Source organism: Etheostoma cragini, chromosome 11, assembly GCF_013103735.1.
Source record: "Etheostoma cragini isolate CJK2018 chromosome 11, CSU_Ecrag_1.0, whole genome shotgun sequence".
Lineage (NCBI taxonomy): Eukaryota > Metazoa > Chordata > Actinopteri > Perciformes > Percidae > Etheostoma > Etheostoma cragini.
Window position 1 is genome coordinate 25,289,026 of NC_048417.1, and position 10,568 is coordinate 25,299,593.

The following is a 10,568-nucleotide window of genomic DNA, read 5'->3' on the forward strand; positions in this document are numbered from 1 at the left end:
TGGCTACACAGGGATGCCAGTTTTATGACCTTATCTTCTAATTTGTGGGCTCCACTGTCAATCTTTCCCACGTGGGCCAAATGGGGAGTGTGAGATTTCATTTGCTTAGCTTGGGGGTATCTTGAGATACACTGATCCTATCAACATTCATTGCAAACTGCACAAGCCAGAGAATGTAACGCTGTCTTTGGTTTTGCTCTAGCGTGCCCAGGGAAAAAGATACACACGATAGAAACCAAGAAATGATGCACTCTCTAGATTTCTCTACGTCAAAACTTGGGCTGAAACTACAAGATTGTGAGGGGACCAGATAATTATGGATTACAAGGCTTGGATATTCTAATACCTTAGGGTGTTTTCGATGTAGGAAACTAAGGTTTTTGGCGATCTTTCACCGCTGTGATTAAAGACACGAGGAGACAGGTAGGAAACACACACTGTGGGCTCGATGGAATCAGGAGACTTTAAGCTTTCAAATGATGTATGGCATGAGCGTGTTTATGACGGTTTAATGCTTACAATTTAGGAAAGAAGTCAGCACTTCCGAAAAACGGCGAGTTTATTTCCCATGCACGGGAACCGTCCGCCCAAGAAGTTAAAGACTTTAGCTTAGCAGTTAAGTGACTGGAACTTGAGAAAAGTGTTGTGCATTAAACTACATTTGCTCCGCTTAGAGCTCGCATCAACGGGGCATAGGCATGAGCATTTATTTTACGTTTTTCAAGAACTTTCGTTAAATAATAGTTGCTTGGAGCGCTTGGTAGCTAACACTACCGTACTTTAGCTTAGCTGCTAGTGACTTTAGCTTAGCAATTAGAAATGTTGTCTCTTTTTTCCAACTTTCTCTGGCTCAATGTGTGAGATGTTTCGTTACTCCTCTGCATCCTTTAACGGCAATGGGATGTGTAACAAGTGTAGTTTATTGATAAACATGGAGGCGAGGCTTAGTGAGTTAGAAGTCCGGATCTGCACCAAGATAGATCAGTCATTAGTTACTGTAGCTAACCATCGGTAGTCGGCACAGGCTGGCCCAAGCCTGAGTTAATCTCTGGTAGCCGTCTCCCGGCAACTCCTGAGCAGCCAGGAAAATGTGCATGGGTGACTGTGGGAGGAAGAGATAGTCGTAAGGTTTCAAAGGCCACGGACCACCACCAGCCTGTTAGCGTTTTTTACAGATTTTCCCCACTCAGCAACACACCAGCAGAGAAACCAACTCTGATTAACGGCAGCCATTTTGAGAAACGTGAAGTTAGCGAAGCTAGCAGCCATAGTTAAGTGCATCCTGGGGGCTAGAGCGGGTAATCTTATCTGAAACTGCTGGCTAAGGATAAACGTAAATACAGTAAGATTGTTATTCACGTTGGCGTTAAGGACCAAGATCAATGTTGAATTGGTGTGTACATTCGCAAAGTCAATGTCGGACACCGTAGTTTTCTCTGGACCCCTGCCAAATCTAACCACTGATGACATGTATAGCCGCATCTCATCATTTCGCCGCTGGCTATCAAGGTGGTGTCCAGATAATGATGTGGGCTTTGTAGACCACTGGCAGTCTTTCTGGGGAAGACCTGGTCTGATTCGGAGAGACGGGATTAATCCCACTTGGGGTGGAGCAGCTCTCATTTCTAGAAATCTTGAAAAATGTATAAATGGACCTAATCCTTGACAATCCAGAGTTGGGACCAGGAGGCAGAGTCGCAGTCTAACACGCTTCTCTGCTCCTCCATTCCAGGGGTAGTCAAAACCCCATAGTGTTTTAGTCTTTCACACCCAATGCAACCAGTTCTCATTGTTATAGTGTACCGAGCACCATACTTTTAATTCTTATCTGAATCTGCAGAGCTTTTGTCAAATTTTGTGCTAAAAACAGACAAATTTATTACTGTAGGGGATTTTAATATTCATGTGGACAATGACAATGATAGCCTTAGTACTGCGTTTATCTCTCTATTAGATTCTATTGGCTTCTCTCAAAGTGTTCATAAACCAACTCACCGTTTTAACCACACCCTCCATCTTGTTCTGGTATATGGTGTTGAAATTAAACATTTAATAGTGTTCCCACAGAATCCCTTTCTATCTGACCACTGTTTAATAACTTTTGAGTTTATACTGCTGAAATACACGCCATTAGGCTGATAGTGCTGTAGCTAAATTTAAGGATGTTAATTTCATCAGCTTTTAATTCATTACCATATAACAAAGTAACGGAGGACTCTTATGCTAATTTGAGGACTCCTATGCTAATCCTAGGCTTGCTGCGAATGACACTCGACGCTGTTGCCCCTCTTAAAAAAAGAAGATAATAAAACAAAGACGGTAAGCTCCATGGTATAACACCAAAACTCGCAAACTAAAGCAAATATCGCGGAAACTTGGGAAATTTGGCGTTCCACCAAACATGAAATTCTCATTTAATCTGGCAAGAAAGTCTTAAAACGTATAGGAAGGCCATCGGTAATGCCAGAGCATCGAACTACTTGTCATTAATAGAGAAAAATAGGAACAACCCCAGGTTTCTTTTCAGCACTGTAGCCAGGCTCACAAAAGGTCACAGCTCTATTGAGCCAAGTATTCCCATGGCTCTTAGTAGCAACGACTTTATGAGATTCTTCAATGATAAAATTATAACTATTAGAAGCAAAATTCACCAAGACCTGCCTTTACCTGACTTATCTCTAAACTCAGGAACTTCTCAGGAATTTCTTCATCTAAACTATCAACCTGCCTCATAGACCCTTTCCCGACTAGGGTACTTGAAGAAGTTTTACCCTTAGTCAACACTTCTCTACTAGGTATAACCAATCTATCTTTATTAACAGGCTATGTACCAGAGTACTTTAAAGTAGCTGTAAATAAACCTCTTTTAAAAAAAAACCAACCTTAAAAAGCCCAACCCTAATCCATATGTTTTAGCTAACTATAGACCTATATCCAGCTTTCCATTTCTCTCTAAGATTGTTCAGAAAGTAGTTGCCAAATAGCTGTGTGACTTCCTGCATAGCAACATCTTATTTGAGGATTTTCAGTCAGGATTTAGAGTGAATCATAGCACAGAGACATTACTTGTGAAAATTGCTAATGACCTCCTAATTGCATCAGACAAAGGACTTATCTCTGTACTGGTGTTATCAGATCTTAGTGCTGCATCTGATACCATTGACCATCATATCTTATTACAGAGATTGGAACATTTATTGGCATTAAAGGAACTGCTCTAAGCTGGTTTAAGTTTTATTTATCAGATTGATCTCAGTTTGTTCATGTGAACGATGAATCCTCCGTGCAAAGTTAGTTCTGGAGTCCCACAAGGATCTGTGCTTCCTTTAGGCAATATTATCAGGAAACACTCCATAAACTGTCATTGTTATGCAGATGATACTCAGTTATGTTTATCAATCAAGCCGGATTAACTAATCAATTAGCTAAACTTCAAATGTGCCTTCAGGATATTAAAACCTGGATGACCTGTAATTTTGTAATATTAAACTCAGATAAAACTCAAGTTATTGTTCCGGGGCCCAAGCACCTCAGTGACGCATTATTCAAAGAGATAGATTCTCTGGATGGCATCACCCTGGCCACCAGCACCACTGTGAGGAATCTTGGAGTTATCTTTGATCAAGACATTTCCTTTAATTCTCACATAAAGCAAATTTCAAGGACCACCTTTTTTCACCTACGTAATATTGCAAAAATCAGGCATATCCTGTCTAAAAATGATGCAGAAAAATTAGTCCATGCATTTGTTACTTCTAGGGTGGATTACTGCAATTCTCTATTATCAGGCTGCTCAAAAAAGTCCATAAAGACTCTTCAGCTGATCCAGAATGCTACAGCACGTGTTCTGACAGGAACAAGGAAAAGAGATCACATCTCTCCTGTTTTAGCTTCTCTGCATTGGCTTCCTGTAAAATCCAGAATAGAATTTAAAATCCTTCTTCTCACCTACAAAGCTCTTCATGGTCAGGTACCATCTTATCTTAAAGAGCTCATAGTACCTTACTACCCCACCAGAGCACTGCGCTTCCAGAATGCAAGGTTACTTGTGCTTCCTAGAGTCTCTAAAAGTAGAGTGGGAGCCAGAGCGTTCAGCTATTAGGCTCCTCTCCTGTGTAACCAGGTTTAAGTTTGGGTTCAGGAGGCAGACACCGTCTCCACATTTAAGAGTATGCTTAGGGCTTTCCTCTTTGATAAAGCTTATATTTAGGGCTGGCTCAGGAAAGTCCTGAACCATCCATCAGTTACGCCCGCTATAGTCCTAGACTGCTTGGGGACTTCCCATGATGCACTGAGCACCTCTAAAATTGATTTGAAAATAGTTAGGGAGTGAGGAGTTGCAGCGTCCGCCTAATCCGGCCCACCTGCTTCTCCTCATAGTTGTCAGATTTATCTATCATATAATCAATTATATAATAAAACTAGAGGCCGATCCGGTTGGGGAGAGTTCTAGCCTGACAAGGCTCCTCTCTTTACCCTGGGTCTCTTAGTTATGCTGTAATAGTTTTAGACAGCTGGGGGACTTCCTTCAACACACTGAGCTCCTCTCTCCTCTATCTTTCTATCTTTCTATCTTCCCATTTTTTGTGCATCCACGTCCCAGAAATACTTGTTACTAACCTAGCTCTGGGTAGTCATTCCCCGGAATCTTTATGTTCTTTTCCCTCAGCATGTTTCCTCGGATAACGGAGGCTCTAAATTCATGGTTGCAGCTGTTGCCATGGCCCCGCTACACTTTCCGTTCTGCGATGCTATGTTACATCCTGCCACAATCTGCGGTGCCCAGCTACGTCCTGCTACGATCTGCGGTGCCCAGCTACGTCCTGCTGTGCCTTTTAATGCCGTACAGTGCAGCATATGGAGGACCAGGTCTACCATATTTAAGAATAAATACAGAAATAAATAAATGCTCAATAAATAAATAGGCATACAATTAATTGCCCCAAAAAATACAATGAACAAATAAATGTAGGTATAAATTAAATTATACAGTGAGACATAAATGTATATATCTCTTTTAATTATCTTCTTTTTATATTTACCTTTGTAATAATTACCTTATTTATTTATTGTCCGTTATAATCTTCAACTTTATTTAGTAATTACCTATTTTTTAAATGTATTTATTTCTGTGTGTGTTTAATTTTTTGGTCTGTTTTATTCTTCCTTTGCATTTCTACCCTATTTATTTTCACCCCTGGTATTTATTTCTGCCTGTCACTTTTACATTTCTTCATGTATTTCTGCCTCATTAATGCAAATGAGGAGGGGCGGGTCTTAAGGGGTCAACCTCTGCCCATTGGTTGGTCAGCATTTCACTGCATGGTCGAATTTACATGCCACCGGCCACACACACAACAAAGATGGCTACCCGCGATGAAGTTGTCAGTGAGAGGAGGCATTTAGCAACTATTTTTGAAAACAATGCTAACGTTATAAGTATTGACTTTATCATTTTTCGTTTAGACGCTCTGACAGAACGTGTGTTTCAGTTAGCGTCACACATGGACACAGATGTCGACAATGTAGTTTTTCAGAATGTGGAGGAAGCGGCCTATCTTCTTAACCTCGGTCGCTAACGTTAACCACACACCAGGGATAGCTGGTCGCCTTGCTTCTATGCTGCCTGTGGACGCCGTGGAAAGGACTCCTACATGCGGGTTTGCCTATTGGTGCCATTGCAAGGCTTTTTGGAGTCAGCAAAACAACAGTCAGTGTACCATTACATGTGATGCCAATAGAACCAGTGTGTGTAACGTTACCAATTCACAAGAATGACACAGGAGAAAGGCAAACCCTTGCTAGCTTTTGTTAATTTACAAAGTTATGGAACTAATCAAGAATGCATAGAAAGTAACGTTATGTCGCACACACAGTGACTTCAGACTCGACTCCAACTCGAGGTGCGGGACTCGTGAACAATGTTTATTTTTAGGAAGCGTCGGCTGAGCTTGCCGTTATTACCTTCCTCCGTTAACTATAACCTGCCTACCTTAACACGTAGTATCTGCTGCGCGCTGCCGCAAGTGAGTGAGAGTTGACAACAAACAGCGGCAGCTGCTCCGCCATTCATCATAAACTTTGGCTTTAAAACTTCATACAACAAGACCCAAACAAAGAAGCGCTGAACGCAAAATAGGTTAGTAACCTGTGGTGAGTAAACATGTTCAGCTCAGCATTTGGCCATCTAACGTTAGCTTGCTTGTTGCTTCAGCTACGACCTTGGGGAGGTTTACTCTGACTGTCGTTCGTTATGAGAAGATGAATGAGCCTATGCTAGCTACAGGATACGTTAGCATTGCTAATGTTACTGTTAGCGACAAAATCATACTTACAGCTTGTGGTTGGGATGACCAGACAATTGGGACAGTAACAGCAGCTTAGCAAATACTGCTTTAAATTGTCCAAAGTTTTGAAAACTGTCTTTGGTGAAATAGTTTGAGCAAATTAATAACTGAGTGTCAAACTTCTCAGGGATCTCCTTAGCCGAGCCCGTCGAGTAGTTGCTTCCTTGGGAAGACTATGAGAAGTGTCTCCATTCCCTGTACAGCCTGTAACTCTGCATTTACGACCCTGGTTCATTGTCAATATCCTGGAAAATATTCCAAACTTTCATCTTTGTAAATCCTGTTAAACACGAGCAGTCGGACATCTAATTGACCTAACGCTAGCTACATTAGGAACTGGTCTCAGGTCTGTATGTAAATGTTGGGGCGTGACCGTTCTCCTAATACATCCATGGGCATGAGAAAGCTACAGGTTTTGAGATCCTGACGTCATCTTTTAGCATTGTTGGGATTCGCCCATTTTCAGCGGTAGTTTGAAAATGTGAGATTTTCAATGGGATTTTGAGTTTCTATGTATGTCCTATTTACCCACTGAACTGTCGTTATTCGCAGACGACAAGGTAAAATTGGTTTTGCATTCTATCACCCCTTTAAAGTGCCCATATTATGAAAAAATCTCTCTTTGTTTGATTTGGGATGTTATTTTTTGTTTTTGGTGCTTCCACACAAATACACACTTGGAAAAAACACTATCCATGGTGTTTTGAGTGAGATCCAGTTTCTGAATGTCCTATGTCTTCAGTCTCCGGGTGAGCTAATGCACGGCTTTCTACGGCACAAGAGATGAGGTTTGCCAACCGTAGCATGCTAGCTCGTTCTCAATGAAAAAAACTGCTCCAACAGCCACTAGTTGACCATAATGTCCAAAAGAACTACTTCCTGTCCCTGTTGTTTAGGTATTTCACAAGTGGCCCTCGTCTAGAAGAAGTCTCCCAGCTAATCCTGCCTTGGACTGACCAAAGCTGGAGAAAGAGTTATCTAGCTGATGGGATCTTACCTCGCTACTGAGCATGTGCAGCTGCCAACAAAGATAGTATATAAGTGGATGTCTCACTCTGTAGACAAAAAAGTGAGAAACTTGTGAGATGAAACAGAGACCTAAACACACAGGGTGAAAACAAGATCTGCAGCAATGTGCAGTACAATAAAAATCTGTGTTTTTGAAAATGAAACCTGAAAATGGAAAACCTATTCTGGTACAACCTCAGAATACTATTATAAACTTGAAAATGAGCAGAATATGGGCCCTTTAACTAAATGGTACTCTCCTGGTTAAAGAAATAAATGGAAAATGTTTAATTAATCCATCCATCCATCTTCATCCGCCTATCCGGTATCGGGTTGCGGGGGCAGCAGCTCCAGTAGGGGACCCCAAACTTCCCTTTCCCGAGCCACATCAATTAATTAATTTGGGTTTTAATTAATAATGCTTGTGAAATATACAAGAACAAATATCATACGTTTTGGTCTGAATACATGAGAAGGCATTGACTTTTATGCCCCCTTAGAGAAATTTCTCCTGCAGTTCCTAAGAAGATCAAATTGTGCACGCTGTAGACTAAAACAGCTAAACAACATGTAAGTGTTGATAATCCCAATGTACATAAATGTGTTTGCAGGCTACTAATGTCTTTATATAAGCATTCAATGAAACATCAATGGAGATATTAAACTGGGAAATCCCTTCCGGAATCCAGAGCCGTTCAGAAGGAATGCTTGTTGCTTAATACCAGCAACAAAAATCCATATTGTTCAAGCTTGCATTCAGCATACTGAACATATTGTTCAAACAGTGGAACTACAACTCTGACCCATTGAGTGATGCCCTCAAGCCTTGGAAGACTATTTCCCAGAGACTATCAAGAAGAAAGAGACATCTGGAAAGTCAGTGGAGAATTTTTTTTGAGCATCACAACCCCCGTGAAATAACTTGTTTCACTGTCAGAGTTTGATCCGTTTGGAATGACACCATTTAAAAAGTGTACAAAACCTGCCCCATTAAATCATTTAAGGTCCCATGACATGATGCTCTTTGAATGGCCTTAGTGGTCCCCTAATACTGTGTCTGAAGTCTCTTTTATATAGACCTTAGTGGTCCCCTAATACTGTATCTGAAGTCTCTTTTATATAGATCTTAGTGGTCCCCTGATACTGTGTCAAAAGTTTCTTTTATAAAGACCTTAGTGGTCTCCTAATACTGTATCTTAAGTCTCTTTTAAATAGACCTTAGTGGACCCCTAATACTGTATCTGAAGTCTCTTTTATATAGACCTTAGTGGTCCCCTAAAACTGTATCTGAAGTCTCTTTTAAATAGACCTTAGTGGTCCCCTAAAACTGTATCTGAAGTCTCTTTTAAATAGACCTTAGTGGTCCCCTAATACTATATCTGAAGTCTTTTATACAGACCCTAATACTGTGGGGCAAGGTGGAGGCAGAGTGTGTGGCCTTGACCTTCTGTGAGTTTGCTCGTTTGAAAGCCATGATGTCTCTCTCTCATGGGGGGGGGGGCAAATTCTCTGGGCGGGCAAAGCAGAGAAAGGGGAGGTAACCTTGTCACTTATGACCTCAGAAGGGAAGATTCCAGCTCGGCCCATCTGAGCTTTCATTCTCTCAGAGGCAGAGCAGGATACCCAGGGCTCGGTTTACACCTATCACCATTTCTAGCCATTGGGGGGCCATAAGCGGGCTGGGGGAGCGCATACTAATGTTAGAAACACTCATAAAGTGACATTTCCATGCCATGGGCTGGCCGAGGTCTCTAGTGCACACAGTGCATAAGCAGCACTGATCATCCAGGTAATATCTGGCTCCATGAAGGCTTCGTACGCCACTGTGCCTCTCTCATAAGATTGAACGGGACTCCAACGCTGTATCTGTTTTTTATTACACATCCATAGTATGACGGCCTCCCTTTCCCAAACAGTTCCCAGTGATGCCTTCTCAGATGGTAATAATGATAAAAATAATAATAACAATAATAATAATAATAATCAATCCTGCAAGGGAAATTTTAATTCACACTTCTTATAGTCATTATAATACACATTACACACAGGCCTGAATTACACACACATGCTTAGTACCCATTCATGTACTAATGGAGAGATGTCAGAGTAGGGGGGCTGCCCATGGAAAGGCACCCCAAGCAGTTGGGGGTTTGGAGCCTTGCTCAAGAGCACCTTGGCAGTGCCGGGGAGGTGAACTGGCACCTATCCAGCTACCAGTCCACCACCATACATGATTCTGTGTTAATGAAACCATCTGATGTGTCAGGTTAACAAATTACATCACTCAAGACATTAACACATCCATGTTAGCATGCTGTTGTTAGCATTTAGCCTCACATAGCTGCAGAGTCCCCAGTCCTCTTTTAAAAACGTCACTAACACACATTAGTCAGTGTTAACTGGAAAATACAACTCACCGCTTCTTCGTCGTCCTCTTCCTCTGGTCCAGTCCGTAAGTGTTTGAATCAGCCAGTGGGGACTGACATGTATGTGATTTTACTACCAAAACCAAAACAGACACTAATCCTCTCTAACCCGATTTAATCCACCAACCACCTCTCTCCCTTCTCTCTTTTTCTCTCCCCCTTCTTCTCTCTTTCTCTTTGCTTTCTTCTGTTATATTAAAACTTTTTTTTAGTTTTCCGCCCTTCTTCCTGTCACAATCTGTTTCTCTGTGGTTCGCTCTGCATCTACTCCTCCTTACTTTCTCGCTCATTTACCCTGCCGCTCCATCGCTCACTTTAAGCACTTCTACAACAGATCACAAAGCTTCTTAACTCTTAGCTGCTTTAAGACACACACACACACACACACACACACACACACACACACACACAGCAAGTCATATAGCACAGCACTAGCAGGCAACACAGTGTTAAGAGGGCAACAGTAGTTGTGATGCATTAAATCCTGCTGCAACATCTGGGTCTTCAAGAGGCCAGCTGTGTGTGTGTGTGTGGGTGTGTGTGTGTGTGTGTTTGTGAGTGTTTGGGGTAAGGGTCACTGGGTCAACTACTCAGAGATTAAAACTGATCCTTCAGAAACAGCCAGACGTAAGAGACATGGCTCCCAATGTCAAAATATCAAACCTGTCAAGGATTCACCAATAACTGCTCAGTTAAAGAAAAACAACTATATATATCCTTCCTCTGGTGTTAGCTTTCTGCTGCCATCTGAAGTGTTAGCGGGTCATTTTGGACCCGTGTATTAAAT

The 10,568-nt window shown here is 41.7% G+C and overlaps 1 protein-coding gene across 1 annotated transcript in view; it reads right to left on the bottom strand.

Annotated features, from left to right (window-relative positions):
* The window catches only part of LOC117952675 (MAGUK p55 subfamily member 4-like), a 61,215-nt gene extending 51,037 nt beyond the window's left edge, over positions 1-10,178 (bottom strand). The window contains exon 1 of the mRNA XM_034885160.1: positions 9,773-10,178. The gene's annotated coding sequence lies outside the window, so the exon portion shown is untranslated. The remainder of the gene's footprint in view (positions 1-9,772) is intronic.
* Between the last annotated feature and the right edge of the window lie 390 nt (positions 10,179-10,568).